At 44.6% G+C, this 25,421-nt stretch overlaps 1 protein-coding gene across 5 annotated transcripts in view; it reads right to left on the bottom strand.

Annotated features, from left to right (window-relative positions):
• LOC108933610 (E3 ubiquitin-protein ligase pellino homolog 1) overlaps positions 1 to 23,272 on the bottom strand; it is a 37,954-nt gene extending 14,682 nt beyond the window's left edge. The window contains exon 1 of one of the 5 annotated variants that reach the window (XM_029258873.1): positions 22,825 to 23,272. The gene's annotated coding sequence lies outside the window, so the exon portion shown is untranslated. Of the gene's footprint in view, positions 1 to 6,608; positions 6,890 to 15,050; positions 15,473 to 22,528 lie in introns of those variants that run through there. The other 4 variants (XM_029258874.1, XM_029258872.1, XM_029258875.1 and 1 more) reach the window with 4 other exon arrangements.
• Positions 23,273 to 25,421: the final 2,149 nt, after the last annotated feature.

Below are 25,421 nucleotides of genomic sequence, written 5' to 3'. Positions count from 1 at the left end.
AGTTAAGTTCACTGCTTCCAATACGGACACGAGTGAAGTACTTCAATAAGAACTTGAGCTCAACTGATCGTTAAATTCAATTATTTTGCCACAGATTTACGCTGCTGAGCTCAGCCCTGATCCCCCCCAATAAATCAGTTCTTGCTCATGGGGCAGATGTAGAGGACAAACCTGAAGCTATGGAATGAACTCCCTCCTTCCCTCAACTGCTGAATCCCTTTCAACATTTCAGGTTCTCAAAATGCATCCATCAGCCCCACCTCTCACCTAATCCAATATCTCCAGAAATTTGGATCACTCCATCTATGAACCACCTTTCTGTTTCCCCATCAACTCTATACGCAGCTACTCATGTAAAGTGTGATGTCAAAATGACCGCGCTTTGATGACCTGGTAGCATAGCAGCGTAGCATAGCAGGTTCAACTCACCTCCAGCTGTAGTGCCCTTGAGCAAAGTACTTACTCTGAAGTGCTCCAGTTAAATTACCCAGCTGTATACATGGGTAAAATAAGCAGCTTAACATTATAAGTCTCTTTGGAGAAACGTATCAACTAAACGTGACTATCTAGAGCTCTTTCTGGTGAAACGCAGTTTTGTTCACTGCTTTGGATAAAAATATCTGTCAAATTAATAAGAGTAAATAAAGACAGACTAGTGCGAGTTACTGATGGCAGTGCCGGCATTCGTGCAGAAAGCCTTCTTCAGGAAAGCCGAGTGGCTCAGTGAGACCAGGCTTTTAAGAAAGCTTCTGATCCAAGGGTGGATGTGTAGTTTGCTCCAGGATGCAAATCAAGGCAACAGCAGTTTCCACATAATCAGTTCCACCTCCACGGCAGTTTGGATCCAGCCATTCATCGCTCCTGTAATTCTCCCGCAAACACAGGAGGCCCCCCACCCAACCCCCAAAATGCTTCCCGTTTCCCAGCGTACCGCCCTCTGTTTGAACCCGCCGCCTCTTCTTCCACCCCCCTACCCTCTCAATGGGCTGCTGACAGTCCGCTCACTTTGCTGTAGTAGATTTGTAGTAGTGATTAACGTGAAGCGATTCATCTGCAGGAGTGGGGCGGTGGGCATGGCCTCCTCCGCGGGACCGTGCACATGGAAACCGCATGGGCCAACTGATCCAACCTCTGCCTTTTCTCAGTGGCTTCAGCCATCCGATACCCCATTAAAGCTGAATGATGTGTAGAGCCTGACAAGAAACGCTCTTCCATCAAGACGGCTGCAGACCATTGCACTAGCTATCGATGCTACAAAAACAGGGAGCACTGTATTTATAATTTAATATGATGACTCCACTGCTGACTTGTCATGCTGTACACTGGGATCACCAAGGGTGACCCAGGGCAGACAAGAATCACGAAGTGTGAAAAACCCCAAAACAGCCAAGATCAAGTAATGGAGTCTAAAAATAGCAAACAAATTAACAAAAGGAAGAGTTTAGTTTAAATTAAGACACATGCCACATTACTGTTGACCTTTTACAAGTTAACTCAAACTTGAGGGTTCAGTGGAAACAAGTAAAGATGCTCCTCGACTTAACGACTTGTCACGACCTACAGGGACAATTCCCCTACGAGCCAGAGGAGGCGCCACTCAGTGCCGCCGGCCCAGACCCTTGCACTTGTCAATAATCTGGGGGTTAGTGAGGGATAAAAGGAGCATGCGGCCAAGAATAGATTGCAGATTCTTAGTGTTCCCTTTGCAATTTTCTAGCAAACTTTAGATGCCCATCTGTCAAGTACTGTTCCATAGATGTTTATGCTCCAGTCCTGTCTACTCCTGCCTCTTGTCCTCCCGTTCAGGTCCAGTCCAGTATTTCATCATGCCTCCATATTCCAAGTCCTACTCACAGATTCACGTTTCACTTTTCACCCTTTGTGCGAACGCTGTCTTTGTCCCGTGTTCATCGTTTCACCTCTACACTGTACTTTAACGTTTGCACTATGCACTTAAGTACACTCCACACATGGGGTCATTATACTTTGTCGGTGTTGACTTTCGTCTGGATGCTACAGTGATAGCAATACGCATTCAGTAGAATCCATACTTTGAATTTAGATTTTTTTTTTCCTGGGCAAGCAATATGGGGTACGATACTCTGATGCTGGGCATCTCCCAATCTGCCACGTGGTCGCTATATAGATACCCCCTGTATCTACGTAGACTTTTGTGCATCCATGAGGTCTACGAAAACGCCCATCTGTGTCTCCTGCTACTGGTGAGAAGAAGAAGAGGAAGGAAATTACTCTTGAGGAGAAACCCAAGATAATTGCCCAGCATGAAGACGGCAAACCAGTAATGGCCATCACACGTGAACTTGGACTTGGACTTTCGCAATCAACGATCTGGACCATCTTAAAGGATAAGAAGCAACGATGTTTAGTAGGTTAGGTGTATTAAATGCATTTTCAACTTACGATGGGTTTATTGGAACGTAACCCCTTTGTAAATCAGATCCATCTGTATATCTCAGATTACTTTGTCCAAGGTGACCCACAATATTAGATAACTTCTCAATCTACCCCTTATACAGCAGAGTATTTTTACAGAATCAATTCAAGGCAAGTACCTTGACTGAGGGTATTAAAGCAGGAGAGGACTCAAACCAGTAACTTTCAGATACCAGCCTTAAACACTTCACTCAGTGCCAACTGGCCCCAAAAGCATTGCCTGCAGGAACATGGTAAGAGTGCACAAGGCCAGCTTTTTCCTTTAAGATTAACGAAGCTCATAACTTCTTAGCAAAAAAGACCTGGGGGAGAATGAAGCTGAAGATCAAAAGCTGATCAGGAACCAGAAAAGGTGTTCTATAAAAGACCTGATAAATTTAATAATGAATAATTAACTTTTTTGCTTCAGTTGTCCTTGAACGGTCGGGCATATTTTTGAAACCTGGACTCGTGCATTTATGAAAGTCAGCTTTTAATGGTGCTGAATAGTACAGGAACTCCTAGGATCATTCACCCAGATGCACAATATTTACCTGTAAACAACAGTTGCCTTGGTGAGCGTACAACTTATTCCTGCTGTAAATTGCTTAGCAGGCATATTTATAAAAAAAAAAAAAAAAAAAAAAAAAAAAAAAAAAAGCCTACAACAGTTTAACACATTCTACGCGGTGGACGTGAGACAGCCACTTCAGTCGCTCCCTGAGAGAACACACCCAAACCCACCTCTAAGCCCAAAATAAATGTGTAAATGAAGCCCTTTGCATAAATACACTTCTTCAGTGTTCCCAGGACCAAAACAGAATCTGCCATCTCCAGAGGTATATTTTCTCCCATAAACAAAGCCCACACACTGGGGAGGTGGGGGGAGAGATGTAACCATAGATTGAATATATATATATATATATATATATATATATATATATATATATATATATATATATATATATATATATATATAGGAGTAAGTGTACCAACAAGGCAGCAAATGCAACACTCCTTTTAATTTAAAAAACAACCTTGTAAAACCAAGTTATGTAGGTCCAGTAGGTGAGAGACTGCTTCATGGAATGTGATACAGGAGAGGTTGAGAGGTATTCCCAGATCTGCCAACACCGGCTTCCCTACCTCTACTATGGGACCATCAGGAAGGAGCCCATCAGCCTACAGACACACACTGCCTACAGCTACTTTCAAAAGATCACCACTCAGGATCACTTATTAATTCTCATTTGTCTGAATCCTTTATCCAAGATGACTTACAGTGCTAGATAGACTGCACTAAAATCTACAGTCTTTCACCCATTTCCATATCAGAGCAATGTAACCCACACACATACTAAGGGCAATTCAGAGTTACCAGTTCACCTCAAACATATGTCTTTGGACTGTGGGAGGAAACATCCACAAATGATCTAGAAGAGGGTAGGCAACCGCTGTAATAAGAGGTGGGTGGATGAAAGGCTTCAAAGCAACTCGAAAAAGAACATTTAAAAAAAAAAAGACAAACATTAAATGTGTGAAATGAAATAAAGCAGCAGCACCGTTTCTTGACCATTCAACACGAACAAGTCAAAATTCCCCCAAAGGGTTCATCACCTTCTTTTGACCCAACAGGTAGGTGGGCAACGCTAGTGTTAAACTCTGCCGATTGCACGTTTGCGCGTCCCATGGTCGGGCGTTTCTAATCTGCAACATCAACACCAGAAAAGTTCAGACCGCGAAGGAAACGGACGGCAGGAAGGAGAGCGGAGCTCAGTGACAATTCCCAAGTCTAGTCAATGCCCTTGGAGACAGAAATGCTAGGCTGGAAGTTCTCCTGTTTCAGAGAGACCCTGACATTAGGTGTGATATTCTCAACATCATCATGTCTTAAAACACAAAAACAAATGAAGCAACATTCAGCAATCATCTCACGGTTTGAGGACCAGAGTGCGTGAAGGAACCTGTATGAATCGACTTCAAGGAGCAGCAGATGGCGTAGTGTTTAGCACCACAGTCTTGCACTTGAGGGACTCTGGTTCAAACCTCTCTCCTCCAATAGTACCCTTGAGCAAGGTATTTCTCCTTAACTGCCATAGTACAAATACCCTGCTGTATGAATCCAGTAACCTACAGTTAACTGGCTCAACTAATAGATAGGATTTGAAATACAGCTACCTGAAGTGAAATTAATTATTTAATACATTACTGGAAATTTAAGATCGTCCCCCTCAAAAATAGGGCAACGGGTAGTATAGTGGTGACGGTCACCACCTTGCATTCTGAAGATTTCAGGTTCAAGTCCCACCTCCTGCTGCAGTACCCTAGATGAAGGTACTTACCCCAAATTGATACAGTAACAATACCCAGCTGTATAAGTAGGTAAATCGTTGTAAGCATCTTAGAATACAAACCAAACCTTGTTATTTTGGAGAAAAGAGGTAGCTATAATAAACAGTAATATTAATTTTGAAGTGAGGAAAATTTCCTTGTTTCCATGAAAAAGGGAGCTTAGTGTGAGGACTTACATACCCTTCTCAATGCTGTAAATGTAGGTTTTGCTTGTTGGAGAAGAGGGAAAAAAAAATAAATAAATAAATGAATAAATAAATCACTCCTTCACTTCAACTGATGATGTTCTGCACTGGACATTCACTGGATCCTGGTGCCCAAAAATCAGAGCTCCAAGGCTTCCTTCCCTCTTACTTCACATAGCAGACTCCTTTATATAGGTGATTGTATGAGGGGCCCCCTCCCTATGCAGTCATTGTCAGAGCCCACAACACTGGAGAAAGGAAACTGGCTTCTGAACAAGATACAGCAGAACGAAAAACGAAAGCAAAAACTCCTCCACGCAACACAGCAACACAAACCACAGGCGGAGTGCAAGTGAGGCAGCGTTTCACCTTGTCGGGTGCAAGTACAGTACTACGACAGCAACGCTAGACCTACATGCTGGGCCACTGGTGACGGGGATAAGAAAAGTTCTGATTTCAGGAATTTAACGTTTTTATCAATTATTAACTTATTTAGCACCTATATTTGTTCAAGGAGACTTTCAATGCTAGTTCCGCATATTAATGCACTTAATGATTTACCTATTTATATGGCTGGGTAGTTTTTTTTTTTAACAGAAACAATTCATGGTGCTTTATTTTTTGAGTCCCAATGTTTGGTTGGAACATCTAATGACAACCTCTCCATCATCTTCACACATCACATCAGCCGGCCACGCTGCTGCAAGGTACCATATTTCTTACCGTCTTGCACATTTTATACTGTCCGGGTCTCGGTCGGTGTTCGGATGTCTAGCAGCGATTGTGTTATGCTTACAAAACTCTTCATCTCTGATTCCTTTCAAGTCACCTTTTTATTCAAAAAGGGCTGACGATGGAAGTGAGTGTTCATTATTCATTAATGGACACTGTACAGTAATAGCTACAGTATTCATAAATTACTTCTAGTGCATTTCAGTATATAATTACTGCACTTATTTTAACATGAATAATGTGAGGTTAGTGGAAAAAATATAACAAAGCCCTATTATACAGCATTGCATTCACGCATGCTAACTGTTTATATAGTCTTATGATTCATATAATTCAGGTTAAGGAGACTTGCGACTATCGGTGAAATCGACGTAGGGCAGGAGAGTCAACGTAACCCCCTCGTAAGTGGGGGACCACCTTTACTTCTTGCAAAGAGAGGTGTGCCACCCTACGCGGCCTGTAGTCAGGCTTCTCGTGAGCTAGTCTCCATTGGGAAGGATGCCAAACCCCACACATTCTTAGAAAGAACCGGTAATGCGGGCCGGAGAACAAACCCCATTTGTTTGGGCGGGAACAACAAGCACCATTGTTTCCCCTGGCGGTAACAATTCTCCAGAATAATCGGGAGATTTCGCTGCTCGATTCATTCGGAAAGGTCAGAATCTATAGCCGTGCGCCCGAAACAAAGCGCTGGACCGCTTTTCCCGAACGCCTGAAAGCAGGGCTATTCTACGTGCCTCTCGGGAAAGGACGTGCGACGGGCCACGGGGCAGTCGCCACAGCCCGCCTGAACCGCTGACATTTTCACTAGTTCAAGGAGGGCCTGCTTATCAGAATTTTTGGACCCGGGAGCGAACAGATAGGCCATCAAGGCGACCACGGAGCACAACTGGACTCGGTACCCACTGGTACAGAGTAGAGGCATGTCGGCTGCTGCAGCAAACCCCCCAGGGAGACAAAGAGAAGGAGGCTACTGTTGCAGAGGCGGGGTGATGCCATCTGGCGCTTCTTTGGGCAGCTTCAGGGCCACCAGGCACCGTCACTCAAGGGGACAGAAGACAAAATGGACAGAGGACCAGTAAAAGAGCAATTAACTGAGCTCAAAGCTTTGAATGAGACACTCACCACCCGTATGATACAACCCTTGATCAAGGTACTTATCCTGAATTTATACAGTAAAAATTACTCAGCTGTATACCTGGGTACATAACTAAGTAGCTTATCACTGCAAGTCACTTTGCAGGAAAACATCTGGTAAAGGAATGAGAAAGAAAAGGTTAACTGGCTAACAAAGCAGTTCAACGTGCGTCATCTTTCTTTTACAGCCATCGTCGTCATCCCAGCAAAGGTGAGGAACACTGTTTCGCAGGATCACTTGAGCATCACTGGGTGTTGATCCTCAGCAGCGTGAATGTCAGACTGCATCCAGCCTGCTCCGCGTCACCACGGAAAGTGCCAAACGGAGCCGAGAAGAGACCCGTTTGTTCACCCTCCAGGGTGAAATCGAGAGGCCCGAGGCTTCGCTGTACGACGGTAAAGCATCGCGGTAACAACATTTTTCTTCCTGGTCATGTTTCCTGTGCAACATCAAGGATAAATGTCAAATGTCAGCGGAGGAAGACGACGATGACGACGACAAATGCTGAAAAAACAGGAGCGTACATCTGCGAGTGGGTTCGCCCCACCTTCCTGCTGTGGGAGGTGTCAGGAATGAGGAGGAGATCTGAGGTCAGATGCGTGGCAGCAGCGAACAGCAACACCGACACCAGAGCCAGCACACTCCCTCGCAGACATGGGGCAGAGAGCACCAGTCATGCTACTGCAGACAGCTACGATGACGGAACACAGCGGCGCTTCTTCTCTTCCGTGCCGGCAACCATCCGGAGCGCGTGACTTGTTCGCGGCAGCAGTCCGTATCAGTATCTTCCTTGGGTTCCAACGGGCCTGTTTCTGTTATCGAAGGAACGCAACTGGGATATAAAGCTGGCCTTGGAGGCCGGTTCAAGGCACGAAGGGAGGGGAAGATCAGCTGTGCTCAGGAACCGCCTTCCGCCCGAGAAAAAGTTGAGTCCAGGCAAACTGGTCCTGTGGGTTCCTCCACTAGGCTACTTCAAAACATATTCCCCAGAAGTCTTTAGACGGCCCTTTTGCAAAAGCGCTCAAAAGAATTCGTTGTTTAGATCAGGGGTTCTTGCCTCCCACGAACGACTGTACTGCATGTGCAGCGTGAGGGTAAACGGGTTATGAAGCCCCCGATATAGAGGCATGGTAACGGAACAGTGCACAAAACAACGATCCCCTGCTGGTGTTCACTTTCGACTGATGATCCACATCAAGGATCATCATTTTATTACCTTCAGCAGGTTACATCCATCTGGTCGCAGGCAGTTGTGCAGTATAGCGTAACGCAGCCAAGGCTGGGGCATCCTTACTAGTGTGCATGTGTTAAGCTCAAAATCTCCTTTCAGGCTGACACCAGGCTCTCAACATACAGCTCTGCCACATGCCGGATAAGCAAGATTGAAAAGATAAGTTGAACTTATGCGGCGAATTATTTCGGCGATAGAAGGGGCCGATCAAAAATGTCATCGCTGCCAGAAGGCGCTGACCCTTCAGGCTCCAGTCTGAGCTCACGACCCAGCAGCTCGTCTCAGCTGCTTTAATCCAGCGGTGACACGTGCCGGCCAAATGTGTGCTTTAATACCCCAGCAGCGCCCGCTCGGGACGGCCCCGCGCCACCCTCCCTTCCCGCGGTCTCTCTCCGTTCCGTTCTTCGCTCCACGGGATGAAAACAAGCTTTTTAATAACTACAATTCCACAGGAGAGCTGCCTAACAAGCAACGAAGAGAGAGCTTTCAGTGTTGTACAAAAGCAGTGCGATTAGGAAAAGGGGGGAGAGAAAAAAAAAAAAAAAGGGGATAAAATGCTGAACATCGTAAAATACTTGTAGGTTAAGAGCTAATGTATACACGCTGCTAGAAGTACTACTTACAAAAAATGTATTGCGCTTCAATTTCAACATGAGTCAGACACACCTCCAGCTTTCACCTGAACGCAATGAGGCAACACTGCTCCCATTCGATAAACAAAAACTCATTCCAATATCATATTAACTGTTATTAGGCTGACACCTTTTTTCCAGGGAAATTTACGATCTCTCAATTACTCTACTTTACAGTAATGTACCCATTTATACAGCAGGGTCTGGGAAAGTACTCCGATCAAAGGTATCACAGAAACAGGAAGGAAATCAAGACAATTGTACCACCCACTACCTCATGCTTCAATATTCAAAAGCAGATATGGTGGGGGGGCACAGCGGGTTTGACTGGGTCCTGCTCTCCGGTGGGTCTGGGGTTCGAGTCCCGCTTGGGGTGCCTTGCGACAGACTGGCGCCCCGTCCTGGGTGCGTCCCATCCCCCTCCAGCCTTGCGCCCTGTGTTGCCGGGTTAGACTCCGGCTCCCCGCGACCCCGTATGGGACAAGTGGTTTCAGATGATGTTTATGTGATATTTTTTAGCATTTGTAAATAAAAATACAAAAATTTAAAAGAAAAAAAAAAAAAGACTGGCAAGTTTAAATGGTCATATCCTTTTTTTTTTTTTATAAAAAATAATGCTTGTTGTGCATTAAATTCAGTGGTTAAAGCTAATGCTCTGGCCCATGAAGGTTAACTGAAGGATTTAAAATTTAAAAATAAAATAAAAACTCCACACTCCTACTCCTATAACTTCCCCTGTACTGGAAGAGGCCAGAGTGTTTCTTTTTTTGCTAGGCAACGCTTCCAACGCTGTGGACAGTGCCGTCTCACCCGCTCCTCTAGGTCCTTCTCAAACATTCATTACCCTCATATTTCACAATTCGCTGGCTCTGTCTCCAAGGCAAAACAAAGCCAAACAGAATGGAAAGCACAAGGCTACCAACTGACACCATTCCTCATCGACAAACGCAGACGAGCCTCAGCTCAGGAAACAAAGGTGTGCTACCCGCCAAGCAGTGGCCACTGACCACCAGAGGGGCTCACCACCACCTATTTCCAGTTAAGGGGCCCTTCGCACATTCCAAGCCCTTTTTCTGGGAAGCGATACAAGGACGCCAGGACTCAACACGGCACAAAGAGCTTTTCCCGCCAAATCAGAGCCCATGTAAACCTCTGGGATGAACTAGAAGCCACGTGCCCACTTGACGCAACATCAAGACTCTTCTGGTTGGTCCCATTTCAACAACTGTGCTATCAGTATGGTGTTTACTGTACAGGTGATACTTGATTTACAACGGTGCTCCATTCGGATTACTCCGGGAGTCAATTTTAAGATGCCCTCATATTGCATAAACCATAAACAAACAATTAACATACATGAAAGCTAAATAAAAAGTAACTTGAAGGGAATGAAGTTCGGCTAATAGACACCCAAACACTGACTCCAAAAATAAATGTCGATGCCTTGCAGTTAGACTTCAGAAACTCAGAAATCGTATAAGGTTAACGGGACGGCCATCGCAAGTCGCATATGTCATAACTCAAAGACTACCAGTCCCCTCTTCAAGCTCTATCATCTTACACCTACTCTTAGTTAAATGATATGCAATGTGTGCAATATCTGCTGCTCTCATGTGTTAAATGGATCTGAAAGAGTAACAAGAAAGTCAAATTTCTTGCATCTGCCAACATGCCAGACCGATAATGTGAGATCTTATTGTTAACTAGAGCAAATCAAATCCCTTCACTCAATAAAACAACTATAACCAGATGTGTTTCAGGCCTCGAAATGTGTCTCTGTTCCTTTCAGGCTCCCAGCAGGTCTTTCCAAGCTGCACAATGCCAAGCAAACAAACAGAGTCCACCTTTGATTTCACGGCGAGTGTCAGAGGTCAGCACAAAGTCAACAGCACCACATCAACTGAGAAACACAGCCACCCCCCTCCCCCCGGCTTCCCCCGTTGGCAATGACAGCATTTTGTCACACCTTCCTCGCATGAGCGCTCTGCCCCAAAGAGTACAAGCGGAACACAAAGCAAGACGACAAAAATACTCTAAAGCCACGGAAACTCGCCGAATCCACTGAAGAGGTGCACCGTATCTCCGACTGCAGATACCGAATCACTGCCACTTATTGTGTGAAAACCATCAACCGCTGCAGTTCCTGAACAGCTTAATACACCGTTATGAAAAAACGGTGAGCTGCTTAGCCTGTGAACCATATATATGTTTTCTCGTACACACCGTCGTTGCTTCACTCAAAGGGAATTAGGAGTAGTGTTACTTAACATGTGCACTGAGCCTTGACTGTCGGGAACACAGTACATACTGGCGGGAAACGTCTCCGCCTCACTTGTCTCCATCTCTGTGAATAAAGTTTGTTGTAGTGGTAGAAGAGGAAGGCCTCAAGCACACCACATCCTTCACTGGATAATAGCCACACCCCACCCCTTCACACTGACTGGGAGCCCCCCCCCCCCCCGCCAACAAGGCTGCTTTTGTGTTGCTATCCCTAGAAAATAAAAATGCAGGACCGATTTTCGACCCGGCGGATGAATTGCCGAAAAGGCCGAGGAGAAAGGGGCCGTTGATATTGGCTGTAGTTCACTACACGCTACTCACAATCTGGGCCGTGACCCTCCCCAGCAAATTAAAGTGCGTGTCCGTCATTACTTTCCAAGCCTGTCCAGAAGTTACGAGGTTTGGTCAAAATCTAAAGGAGAAAGCTGACCTTCTGTGGACTCTCACCACGGTCCCACAGACTAATAAAAGTACTGGCGCCAGCAGGTGGCATAATGGCAAAGGCTGTCACCTGGCAATCCAGGGAGAAATTGCTCTCCTGCTGTAGTATCTGATTATACTTACCCTAAATTCATACAGCAAGAATAGATTCCAATAAAGCTGCTTAACATACAAACCCAACACTGCAAGTTGCCTGGGACAAAAGCATCAGCTAAATAAACCAAAAAAAAAAAAAAAAAAAAAATTTATAATAGAGGGCAAACAGAATGAAATAGCTCTGCCCTTGATATTTTAAATAAATTATACAAAAATTACAATGCTCTCGCTCTTATTTATATTGCTTTCTAGCCTAAAAAGCACGAACTGTACAAGCATGTGACATCTAGTAAACCGGTGGATACTGACCAAGAAAATGGGCAAATGCTCACCGAAATAACATTTTTTTTCTTGAAGCATATTTTCATCGGCATTGGGTGTCACACTTTCTAGAGAACTCCTACAGCTTTTGTAGCCCTCCGCACACACCCGCGCACGCCCTTAAAAACGAGGGAGTCGGAAGTCGAAATAAAAATAGCTGCGCATTAACAGACTGAAGAAGTGCACAAGGTATGAAAAGAGCCGTGAAAAGCTCTTTCTGTGACGCGCGCAGGCCTCTGGGCGTCTCCGGGAGGACTCCCCCGCTCCGTTACGACCACACACTCGATCCTTAAAGCTGGACAGGGTGCACCTTTACGGCGAGGGAGTCGCAGAGCGCCGGAGGCTTACTACCTAAGGGAAAACCAGATCACGGCAGGAACCGGGCCTCCTGAACACAAATTACTCCCGTCATCTCCGACGAGCCTCATCTCGGCATCTCTCCATGTAAAAAAGGGGAAGGGGACACCAAATCCATTGTTCGTTTCCAATAAGCCCTACGGCCAAAAAAACCAAGACGGTCAACTCGGAAGCTTCTGAGCGCCACAGGAACGCGACCAGGTTCTCTTCAGGTCGCCAAAGTGCAACCTCGCTCTGTTCCGCAGTGCGTTTGCTGACCCCAGGGGGATTTGACAAGCATGATCCCTTCTGCAAGCAGGAGATTAGCATACAATGCAAGCAAACCTATTGGGTCCCGAGCTCCGAGGATGAGGTCGAGGTCAGCGACTGATGGAAAATGCCAGTACCTGCCTTGAGGCTTTGAATCTTAGCACCGGGAACAAACAAGCTATGCAATGCGGAAGACAAGACGGGGGGGGGGGAGAACCTGACGGAGCTGTACGCGCCTTTTTGGTGGGTTTGAAAATAAGTAAAGTCCTCCTCTTTGAAAGCAAAGGCCAAGACTGACTGAGATGGAATTCCCAAGAGTGAGCCACTGATCCTTTCAGGGCACCCTCTAAACCTCACCACACCACAGGATCCCACTGGAAGAGGCTTCAGCCAGAGGCCACAGAACCCCAGTTTAGCTTTTCTGTACGGCTGGGGCAAGTGGAAGGAGTATCAAAGGGGGGGTAACCAAACAGGGCGGCTGGAGAGCGTCATCACACTGTGCCAGGACATCCCTCGTCCACATGCAGGCGGATTATTAATTACCGACCTGCCATGAAACCGAACCACAGCGTCTAATCTCCGGGCACAAAAAAAAAAAAGCTTTTTAATGTGCTGTGAAATATTAATTATGTATGAAATATAAGTGCCAAGAACTCACATTTGTTGCATCAGAGCCTAATGTGGTGCAGCTCTCAAGCGACGCAAAAGCGCGGTCAGTAAGGTTTGCAGCACCTTCCCAGAAATTTGTAACAGATGCAACGCTGTATTTCAGAAGAAAAGTCAAAGAGCAAGGCCTTTGTAAAGCCAAATACCACTAGTTACAGATTGAGTTTTAAACATTTCACTGAAAAAACAGGAAGATGACCAGAAATAATTTGAACTCTGCCGCTGACATGAAATCCCTTTCACCGTTAAAGGGATTCGAACCCTTGCTCTCATGTAAATGGAGGGCCGGCAGATAAGTAAAAGAGGAATTTAACTGACCTCGGCAATTCACAGGCAGTCTGTTCCACTTCTGCCATGGAGCCAGAACCACCGTAAAAATACCAACGACCTTAGTGGTTTTTATGTGTATTGTATTTATTCACAGATTTTTGTGTGGTTGGGTTTGTGCACTTTTAACTAACATTTTTAACTTGTGTGGGTTTTATTTGTATAGTGTTTTATCTACAGATTTTAATGGCCTTGTTTTATCAGGTGATTCTGTGCAGTTTGATTTTTTTTTTAATACTGATTACTCGTGTATATCTGTTCTGTATTTGTTTTTAGGGGTATGATCAAGTTTTATATTGTAATTTAGAAGTATTTTATGTGTTTTCAAAGAAGCATGTATTACGATATGACGACTTCGGTTGAGCTGCTATTGGGGGACGGTCTTTTTAGGTATGTTGGTGTAGGGAAGATATGGGTCAGTTATATTTTTTGAAGCCAGAAAGATTGTTATAGGAAAGACTTTGTCTTGACAATGTATTTTATGTAACGGTTGCTTAGTAACTTTGTTGAGCAACTGTAGGAAAATGGTGTTAGGTTTGTTTGATCGTGGATTTTAATGTATTGTTTTTGGTTGTGTAGTATTGATAACTTTAATAAAGAAAGTTTGGGAGGAAAAAAAAAAAAAATTCCAACTACTCAGCCAGACACATCTTCGACAGAATTTGTGGACATAAAGGCTCAAAAAGCTGCTGCATCCTTTCTACATCCCAGATTCTACGGCATAAACAAGAAAGCATCCCAAGAGAGCACCCCCATCTTAGATTCACTCAAATTTGGGAGGACCACATGAGCATGCTGAGGCACACATAAGGATGGTCCCATCAGGACAGACAGCAGCCAGGCTCTTCGGGGTTTTGTTTTCCAACACTCACATTTATAAACAAGACGGAGTCTTGATATGGAGCCAGTGGAAATTACCCACTGGTGTGTGGGGGTGTGTGAAGTGGGGATGGCTGTGTGTTTCCATGATGTGGCGCACACAAGGACACAAAGAACAACCTTCAAGTTTGCCCAGAGCTTTCTAATTGTGTTTCAACGAGAATTTCGCAAAAAACGCAAAAACCTGGGCAGGACAATGCAAACACACGATAGAAGACACAATAAAGACCTATAGAAGAGATGAAAAGCAAATTTAAGCAGAAACCCTATGGTGAGATGTTTAGCCAAGAAAACTGAAGGCTGATGTAGTCAGAGTGTAATAGTACAATGAAAAGATGGTGTAAGAACATGACCCTGGGTGGAGCGGCTGTCTAGGGTAGCACAGCGCTGCCAATAGGTTAAACCGGAGCAAAGTCCAACAGGGAACAGCACGGGGTAAAAGTAAAGGAATGTTCACTCATCTAAACCTCAAAAAAAAAAAAAAAAAAAAAAAAAATCCAGGGGCATAAATCAGACCAATGGAAATCATTTCAAACACTTTCATGCGAGTAGTTTCCAAGAGAATCTAACTAGATTACTTTAATGCTGCATATTAACTGGACAAAGTTCTGCAGTTAAATTTACAGTAAAAATCTTATTAGCCACATAACATAGTAAAAGTACAGTGAGTTTAAGAAAATTGATACATTTCATGCCAGCAGTAATCTGAATATTGAGGAGGACTGACTTACCAATCCAATCACCGAAAAAAGGAGTTTTCACATCTTCAGCAAACCCAAGGGCCCATCACAAACAAACATTTTCAACTTCATTGCCAGGACATCACATTAAAAGATTTGGAAAAATAAATAATTTTCTTCACTCAAGAAGCCCGTTTGTGAATGTAAATAATTCAGAAGGAAAGGATCTTCAAGAAATCATTGCAAAAAAGCAGAACCTCAGAAGCCCAAGACCCCGATCTCACCCCCTTCCAGTTCAAAATGTGTTTATTTTCCTTCTAGTTGATGCCACAGTCCTTGATTTTACAAAGACAATTTTACAACACAAAGTATGTGTTGGACAAGGGTGGGAAAGCAAGCTGAGCCTGTTCTTTCTAAACGTAGACATCCCAGGAGATCCTTAGTGGAAATGGAAAGAAAACAAGAAAGCAGTGGTCTATGAAAGAAAGAGGGGGAGGAGAAAGGGTGTGTCTAAGATCAGATACAAACTATGGAAAAATACAGAGTTCTCACCTTTAAAAGCCTAAAGGGTTACTTTACACCCTGAAGGGTATTGAAATGCCATCAACTCAGACTATGACCCTGTAGACATGACCTGAATAGAGAATTGCCTTTAAGGGAAAAATCGGTGTTGAGGAAAAAAAAAAAAAAAAAAGAGGTTTGACTGTTTCACTTCACAAAGGTTTCCGATGAGCTGCAGGTAACGTAGTTGTTAGAGCTGCTGCTTTTGGATCTGAAGGTCACAAGTTTGAATTCCACCTACTACTGTAGCGCCCTTGAGCAAGATATCCAACTTAAATTGCGCCAGTAAAAAGTTAGCCAGCTGCATAAATGGATAAACCATTCTAAGTAGCTTAACATGATAAATCACTTTGTAGAAAAGCTTCAGCTAATTGAATATATGTAAATGAAATACATAACATTGCAACCAGGACAAATCACTGAACGGAGTTGATCAAGTGCATCTAAAAATAAATAAAATACGAAAAAAAAAATAGTGCAACAAAACGATCCACCAAATGGGCTAAGTCAAATGGGTCTTCCCATTATAGCTGTGGGCAGCCGTTCTACTGAGAGCCTGTTAATGACACGTGGTTTTCATAAGGCTGGAGATGAAACCCACTGGGATGATCATTAAAAACGTTTGCCTTTTTGGTGACAGCTTCGCCGGCCGCCCAGCCCCTCTACTAACACTGGTACAGCTGAAGGACTACACCTTAAGAAAAGCATGCCCATAAAACAGTGTAAACATCCAACGAAATTATCCTTTATTAGGGGTCACATTTCTGGATAACGGTCAAAGTCTCTCGTCTGCAGGTCTCTCTGGAACAGAACTAATGATTCACCAGTTAATACATGCTGGTTAAGAGTGAAGAATTTCGGCTCTTGGAATCTGCATGTACATGTAAGCATGTTTCTGCATGGGGGGAGAATGGGGGCAAGGCATTGCATCAGCTTCCTTTGATGCTTCGCCCCCCTCTACAGCCCAATGCTTATCCATCCATGTGTCACCGAGCACCAGGAGCTTCATCTACATGTAGAACTTCCCCACACTGCACCCTTTTATCTAACTGGAAATTACCTGAGGTACGGCACCCTTTTATCTCTTACTTGGGCTTTGAGATATGTTGAAACTTTCACATTTCAGGGTTACATAGAGGTACAGCGAACCAACCACATGACAGTCGAGGCTTATTGCATCCAAACTTCAGAGATGTTACCGAGACACTTAAGGGGGCTGATGGGTCAGAAACATGGTGCACTCAGGCTGTGTGGTCAAGACAGACCTGCCACACATCTTACCGCAGAAGAAACTGAAGGGGAGGATATTAAAATCTCAGAACACACAACACAACAGTGAAACTTGCTGTGAAACACAGTGCTGTGGTTTAACTGGTCAGATCTTTCAGGCTCAGGTGCCAACATGTCCTTTGCCCTCTGTTTACACCATACTTTTAAATCACTGAGAAAGCTTGTAAATGCAGCCATGGGTCTTTTTTTTTTTTTTTTAAAAAAAAAAAAAAAAGTAGGCGTCTCACTGAAAAGACTGGTGGTTTAATTCGCTAAAGCATAAATACAGGTTATCTTTGCAAGGTCACAAATGTCTTGCAGCCACCAACCTTCAGGATACAAGACCATGAGTTTGATAAGCACCATGTTGCCTCCTGCCACTGCAAAACAAGTGCTTCCTGTAGAAGAGAGAGGGTTTCATGTGTAACTTACACAAACGGTACCAATAAAGTTCCTTTTGCATATCTATAACAAGCACAAGCGTGAGCACAGTGACAGATCCGTGAAATGTACTTGGTTCTACAACATGATAGGTTTGGAGGACTAGTAGATGAAGCAGGTGGCTTGAATTTCAGCTCCTTTTTAATTATTCAGAACAATGAACACAGAGCAGTAACCAAAAAAAAAAAAAAAAAAAAAAAAAAGGCAAACAGCAGCTTCTAGGAAATGTCTTTGCCATGCATTGTTTCCTGTGCACAGTTTCCTGACAGGAAAACATGGCATTACCTTCCCAGAAATCCTCGTCACCTAGTGTACCCTTTCCTTTACCTTCAACACGCCACGTATGACCTCCCCCATTCCCGCCTTCCTGTTCTGGAACAACAAGCGTACGAAAGTATCAGGAAAGAGTTTGACTCAAGGACGTCCGCAAACAAGGTGGAAAAACACTTAAACTTTGCGTTACGTGGCCTCATTCACTTAATTAAAGAGTCAGGAAAAAATATAAATGCGAAAAAAGACAAAAAAGCCCAGGCTTTGAGAATCTCCTCTAGAGCCTTAAAGTTTAAGCAGGTAAACGTCCGAGCCCAAGATAAGCACCCTGAGCACTGATGGCACACTGGGGTTCTTCAAGACATCACCCAGACCTTGATGGAGCACATGTGTCGAAAGCGAAAGAAGGACTGGGGCGCGGGAAGGATGGTTAGATCATGGATTCCTGGAGAAGAGCAGGGCAGCAGGTTTCCTAGATGGCACAGGCGTTGGATGTTTCATGTGCACTTTCAGGCGGGGAAGCCAAGGAAGAGGCCCGGAACAGGAACCCAGGAACCCACTGCTCAGGCATGAACATGACCATATTTGGACTCGAGGCCGCTAAATAGACTGGGTCTAATACGGGGGTTATGCCTGCCCAGCAGATGTTGGTGGAAACATTTGAGACTAAATTCCAGTATAGTTTTTAGATGGGGAATGAAGCCACTTGATCTTCTGGTATCTGACACTCTTGATTTCTCTTGAGAAAGGGGTGGGGGGACGAACCAATTCCATATACATGTATAAACCCAAGTGTCTGAATATCTAAAGATTTGTCTAATTGTAATTTCCTACAAAGACAAAATTTCAATGAGGAAGTGACACCTTCCCCTTAATTCAACCACCTTTTACACCGCAACACCTAAAATTTGAGGACAAGGCTAAGGGTGACATTTAAACGCATACAAATGCGAGGCGTCACGTTCGCAAAACTACGTGGGAAATCTGAAAATACCGAGATGAACAGTTTCAGAATCGCTTTGCCGCAACAAAAAGGGAGCAAAAAGGGAGCGAAAAGAAAGTGCCGACGAAACAATTCTGAACACTTTCCATCAATTTTGTACTTCTCTAAACCCCACGGATATGCAAAACATGCAAGGAGAGAGTTGCTTAGCTACAGAGCATTACAGGTACACTGTCTGCATCTAAAAACAAAAGGGGGTTGTTCCCCATCGTGATTTTGCTCCATGTCCGCCTCTTTCACGATACGATAACGGTCTTTCCATAAACGCGTAGACCTACAGTGTGGATTCTGCACTATGTCAGAAACAGTGCTCAAAGTATATCCGGGCTGTGAAAAAGCCTTTTTCTCGCGTCGGTGTATTTATTTTTTTTCCTTTTAATTAATTTAATGTTTTTGCCCACACAGCAGCAGCTATCGAAAGCTCACAAGCTCCTCGTTTACTAGCAGTAGGGGACTCCAACGACTACGCTACAGAGCTCCTAGGAGATGCTATCACAGCTCACTCCACTCCTACGGACAGCTGTTTCGCATAGTTGTTTTGACGTTAACTTCTGAATCTGATCTGTCACAAGTCTGAACGGAACCTTTTATTGCTATGAGTAGAATCAGAAACACATAAAGTGTAATGAATGTTTTCCATGAATAGAAAAGCATCTGGTAAAACTCGTGGCGGCACAGCAGAGCCCGAACCTTAGGGGGATATTCCCTTTTTTAAGGGGGTGGTACTTTATAGCCCTCCTACACCACAATCAAGTAATGACTTCAAATGAGCTGGAAAAGGAAAAAATAAAAATCCTTTCACACAAATCACTGAAGCAACTGCACACACATTGCATCCTTTTTAAACAGGGTGGTGTGTCACCATATTCCCCCTCTAGATCACAAAAATCAGAGCCTTTTAAATTATATTACCATAAGAGGGTTATAAATATGTTCTTGCCAATAGTTTGAAGTACATACCATTTGTACAAATGTGTCCAATGGCAAGATACATAAATATTGTGTGACACTATAGAGCATAATATTTCTCCCTTATTTACAAAGATTAACAGGCACTTTTCAAAGCAACTTAAGACTATAAAAAGCTTTCATAACTAGTCACACATTTCCTGTTTCTCCTTCTGCGGCCACCCATACAATCAATTTGCACACAAGTTTCCCCTGAAAAGCAGATTACAAGTTAAGCACATATAGGCCATGCTCAATATCATATTCATAACTGTAGAAATATCTGTACTGCAATATTTATCCCTGATTTTCCCTGACTAGCAATGAATACAAATACCATGCAAATATTTCAAGCATCATCCACATATCAGGTGTCACATCTTGTTTTTATACATACACAAGCGTGTTTGTTCATTGTAAGCATTCAAATAATTATCACTCCATCTGTACCTAGCGGCTGGAAAGCTAGAAGACAAAAATAAATAAATAATAATAATAATAATAATAATAATAATAATATTATTAACAACCCACCAAGTCTGGAGAAAAGGATGGGATGAAAACCAGTACGTGCACAACCCCCCCCCAGAACTAAGTGACAGCCTGTTCTAATTGAAGGAGCACAAGGCGGCCAAGTGGGCTCTTGAAGGTGCGCCGTGTCTGAGCCCCAACCGTTATGGCACCCTACCGATCGACTACCAGCCCCCACACCGATGGTCCGCGTTTCCGCCCACTACGACGGGCGCCGAAACAAAAGCTGCCGCAAAGAAAACAAAAGTGTCCATTCTCCATTACGGCACGGCCTTCTCTACAGGGCAGGACATCATACTTTGTTTGCGGCCTCTGACCTCCCCTCCCCCACCTTTGCCGTTCTGAAGGAGGGACGATTCCGAAGGCGACCAAAACGGCAACTCTCGAAGGGCCAACAGGGCCATTAAAACGTGAACGCCGTAGGCCCTTTACGCGCCCCTTTCTCGATCAGGCCACGCGAAGATCAGTTTCGGAGGAGCCGCCACAGCCCCGCTTTAATTAGCGAGCCGGTTTTTACGACCTTCCACTTCTGCATAGCAAACGAGGAAGAGCACGATGCTTCTTTTGGCGAACTCGAGTCGTGCTTGACGCACGCAGCCTTTCACTTTGGAAGTCACATTAAACTATGTAACAAAGCCCACACACCCCCCCAACCCCATGTACTCAAGGTTAATTATGCAGAAGTGGACACCCCATCATTCCGCAAACACCGGGGCATCTGCGGGTGTTTTCATTAATTACCCCTTTTCACCCTGACGTGGAGGCCACACGGAGGACCGCCGAGTGACCAGACCGCCGTCGGTCGAGAGCCGACTTCCTACGCGTGGAAACTCCTCTTTCAGAAATACGCTGAGCTTTGGCCACTTACAGCCATAGCAAAGGTGTTATAAATTGTCAGGTTACACAGCATCCCGACCATGGATGGAGCAAGAACTTTACTTGTAATCGATGCTCCTGAAGCTGGAGGTGAAAAGGGACATTAAGGATGGCGTGAAGAGTAACAGGACAACAGAGGGACGGGGGGGGGGGGGGGGGGGTCAGAGGAGAACAGAGAAAGTCCAGAAAAGGGGATGAGAAGGGAGAGCACATGGTGGACAAAGGGAGGACAGATCGCGCTCGAAGCATGACAAAGGGAGGTCCACAAGTGAAACCAAAGGAGGAAAGAGGGGGGACAGACCAAAGGGGACAGGAAGAGGACAGATAGGGAAGGAGGGAGGACGGAGAGAGGGGACCAAGAAGGGAGATGAGAACACAAACAGCGGGTCTCGGATAAGGACTAAGGCAGGACGGGAGGAGGACAGACAGGAGACAGCATGACGTAGGAAAGGGACCAAAAAGGGAAGAGGGACGACACAACAGATGGGGAAGGGGCAGATCAGGACCAAAGCAGGACAGGGTTCTTTAGGGCTTAGTCAGGGAAGGGGGAGGGGGGGGGGGCAAAAAGAACAGAATGTACATACAGAGACCAAGGGGATGAGGAGGACCAAAAGGGAAGCAAAAAGGGACAGGAGATGAGACTGTGAGCAAAGTGGGGCTGAGGGAGCACAAAAAGGGCGTCTGTCTCGCGTGGGGCCAGGCGCAGAGGATGGAGTTATGCAAATGAGCTGCGATGGAACAACACACACACACACACACGCACCCGAAACACACCCCAGCTCTAGTCTCTCTTCTTGTCGTGAACTCCGCTCAGCTTTGAAATTAGGACCCTAAACTTAAAAAAAAAGAAAGGAACTGCAGGAATGTGTGTGGTACCCGCGCCGCTCGCGAGCGAGTCGCTCTGACTGACAGCGGCGAACGAGCGCGCGCCTCGCTCGGTCTTCTCCGCTCCGGGGCAGCGGGACACAACAAGTGGTCCGTTCGCGCACGGAGCGGAGGACAAAGGAAAGCTGCTCCCTCCTCCTGGACAAAGCCGCCTCCTGATCTGCTCACATCACATCGCTCTCAGATCGCCTCTCTTGTCCAGCACGTCGTGCCCCGCCGTCCCGTCACGTCACGTCCCACCCGTGTCTCAGCCCTGAAACCCACAGCAGCACACGACACGGGGGACATCCAGGGCTTAGCCGAAGTGGTGACATTCAGCTGCTACATCTGGCTGAAAATGATGATCATCATCATCATGGGATGGTAGTACTGATGACTGGATGACCGTGATTATCATGGGGAAGAAAAGACAAGGCGGCGGGCGGCTAGATTAATTCAAGTACACTTCTTCTGTTCTGTTCTGTCGCGAAGCAGCCGAACCGCTCGCTCGCGTCCGCTCGGATCTGCTAAGGACACCCAGAAGGGCTCCTTTCTCTGCTCAACCGTGACCGCACTGACTGACAGACAGAGCAAGTCCGTCTCAGACTCAGGAGCAGCGGATGCTCCTCTTTTGTTGTTTTACCACAGTCAACCATGAGCTTCCAACCACCAACTGACTGGAGCGGAAAAAAAAAAGCAGCGACAACATCATCAACACGCCAAACTTCGCTGATGATACTACGCGCCGTTAACCGCGGCTACTCACAGACTGAGGCAGTGCCGTGCGACTCGGTGTCCCGCGACTTCTCGCTCCGTCAAATGATCTACCCTGAAATGAAAAAGCCGATGTTTCCCGCGCAGCAGCTCGCGGTGTCCAGCCTCGGGGAGGGTGGGGAGAGAGCCGAACCTCCGCGGCTCGGTCGATCCGCCGCTGAATCCGCCGCTACGGGCTGCCACTTCACTAACAAAGAGGCAAGTGTGGACGGACCCTGCCTGCCTTTGTTAGAGCTAACACGGGAAAGGGACACTTCTGCTGAATTTAAGTAGCTGCTCTATACTTACTTTCCCTTTTCTATGCCTTTTATGCCGTTTTCTATACAACGCATCTACAAAAGCCACCCGCTGGAGAGTAATATCGTACCTGATGCTGGGCAGCATAAGCTGTGTCTGGTCTTTAAACACAAATACCTTCCGCGTCATTAATTACTTTGTAATGCATTCTGGGACCTGTAGTTTGTAACTCTGATCGCTTAACGCAGAAAGGGTTAAGTAGCGGAAGTCGAGATAGAGAAAACTACTTTTCCCGTGAAGCCCTTTTCCTGTCCTGAATGAGTCGGATGACGTCTGACTGTTTCACCGTCGGATGACTTTTTATGACAGTGGACTGTTGTGATTGTTTCTTTTCGGCTGCTATTTATATTAAAAAATAAATATCTTCCTATTATACACGCATTTGTTTGTATCCTTTGCCCCTTATTTTGCAGGTTTGCAGAATGTCCTGTTTATTGCAATTGAATATTTGCATTACAGTAAGTTTTATAGCATGTGTTTGATATCTTGAATAAATATGGAGCATATCCACTACAATTCCAGTATTTCATTGTTTTTTCATTCATTGACAGTAATGTGGGTTGTTTTGAAACATGCACATGTTTTAGGACACTTACCATAACGTAATTGTATTAATTCCAAGTCTAAAGTATTCATGAAGAATATACTAGCAATTTGTTGTGTTTCATACATTGCGTCTGTTTCTAATTTCCCATTAGTACACATAATTATTGGTACTATAGACATTTTTTTCTTAGCTACTGTTACAATGTGTGACTGCCACAAACTCTTAAGATGATTTATATAAATAGTATATAGTATCGTAATGTGTATAGTAATTATATGTACTAATTGAGAGGCCTATCCTTTCTGTGTAACTTTGGTGACTTGCTCAACCTTATTTATAAGACAGTAACTTCTGACTCAAAATCCTGTACATTTACAAACATTCAGAGACTGGGTGGTAAAACAGCAGCATCTCTGTGTTCATCTCCAGCAGAAAATGAAAAACACTTATAAAGAATGTAATGGATAAGGAGGCTTGAGCCTTATGTCTGTCTCAGGTCAGCACACATTGGGACTCAAAGGTCTTATCATAACAAGCCAAAACAGGCAAATCACAGGTCGTTGTTCTCATGTAAAGCTATTGCCTGTTCCCAGTGACCTTTTCCGTGTTCTTTTTTTTTTGAGACCATTTTAATGAGTGTGGCAAAATTAAAAGTAATCCAGCGGGGCAGTCAACCTGTATCATGATCCCAGTTTTTTTTCTATTTCACAGGGCCATCCTCCTGCTTTCAGGTGAATTTCTGAAGCAGACTGGGGTTAAATTATTTTATTTACTTATTTAGCAGACACTTCTCCAAAGTGACTTCCAATGAACTCTATGTAGTGTTATCAGCCCACACACCTTATTCACCATGGTGACTTACACTGCTAGATGCACTACTTACACTGGGTCACTCATCCACACATCAGTGGAACACACTATGGGGGAACCTGAACAGCATGTCTTTGGACTGTGGGAGGAAACCAGAGCACCCAGAGGAAACCCACACAGACACAGGGAGAACATGCAAACTCCACACCGACTGAGCAAGGATCAAACCCACATCCTCTCGCGCCACCCAGGTCCTGTGAGACAGCAGGGCTACTTGCTGTGCCACCATTCCACCCCAAACTTAAAATGCAAAACTACCAGCCAGTAAAACAATATACATCTCTAACTGGAATGTAAAAACAACAAAACTACAAATTGTATGCAGGTAAAAAACCCATACAAAAATCATAAAATTTTCCCATTGGTGTTTCTTAAATCTGTTCAGTTCCTGTCTGTAGAATTGTACATGACTCATATACTACTATTTAAAAGGTATGTCATACGAGTACAGGAACTGCACTGGTATGCAGATCAATGTTAACTTGGTGTACAATTTCATCCAAATCAACTTATTGGAAAACTCAAAGTAGTAAAAAAGCAAGACGAAAATAGAGTTAATTTGCAAGAACAATATATACCGTATATAACGTTAAACAGTTCCTACAGTGACATCAGTAGGTTATGGAGTTTGTATAATGTCATAATATTCAAAGGAGATCAACATTATCCTTTGTGGGTTGAATATTTCAATTTAGTCAGACTTCAATGTCACGTACGAGGATATGTTACACCTTCTCATGCCCTAACTCATAATGCTTTATGAGCATTCCCTGGAAACCAGGTTCTCTGCAAATGTTTATTAATACACAGATCCATGACTGTGTGGTTATGCTTGGGTAGTAAAGCTTGCTGAACCAGTTGTGTCACCTGGAGCCAAGGTGAGAGTTTCATCCTTTCCCTTGGTTGATGACTTCATCGGAGGGAGCATTAGGATCAGACCCGAAAGAGTTTCCTCACTAAAGCCGGGTTCAATTACGACGTCCTGTGGTCTGTGCACAGAGGCACCCGTTACAGACCTCTCCCATGCAATCATCTCTGAAAAACACCATCTCTGCCTAATGACATCAGAACCAACATGGTCTCTACCTTTTCCACAATGCGTGACAGTAACACCATGAACTAGATCATCGCTTCCATATACTGTACATCTCAGGGTGCATTCAAACCAGAA

This window comes from Scleropages formosus, chromosome 16 (genome assembly GCF_900964775.1).
Source record: "Scleropages formosus chromosome 16, fSclFor1.1, whole genome shotgun sequence".
Classification (NCBI taxonomy): Eukaryota; Metazoa; Chordata; class Actinopteri; order Osteoglossiformes; family Osteoglossidae; genus Scleropages; species Scleropages formosus.
Note: the sequence above shows the minus strand (reverse complement) of the source record. Positions and strands in the feature narration are given on the sequence as shown.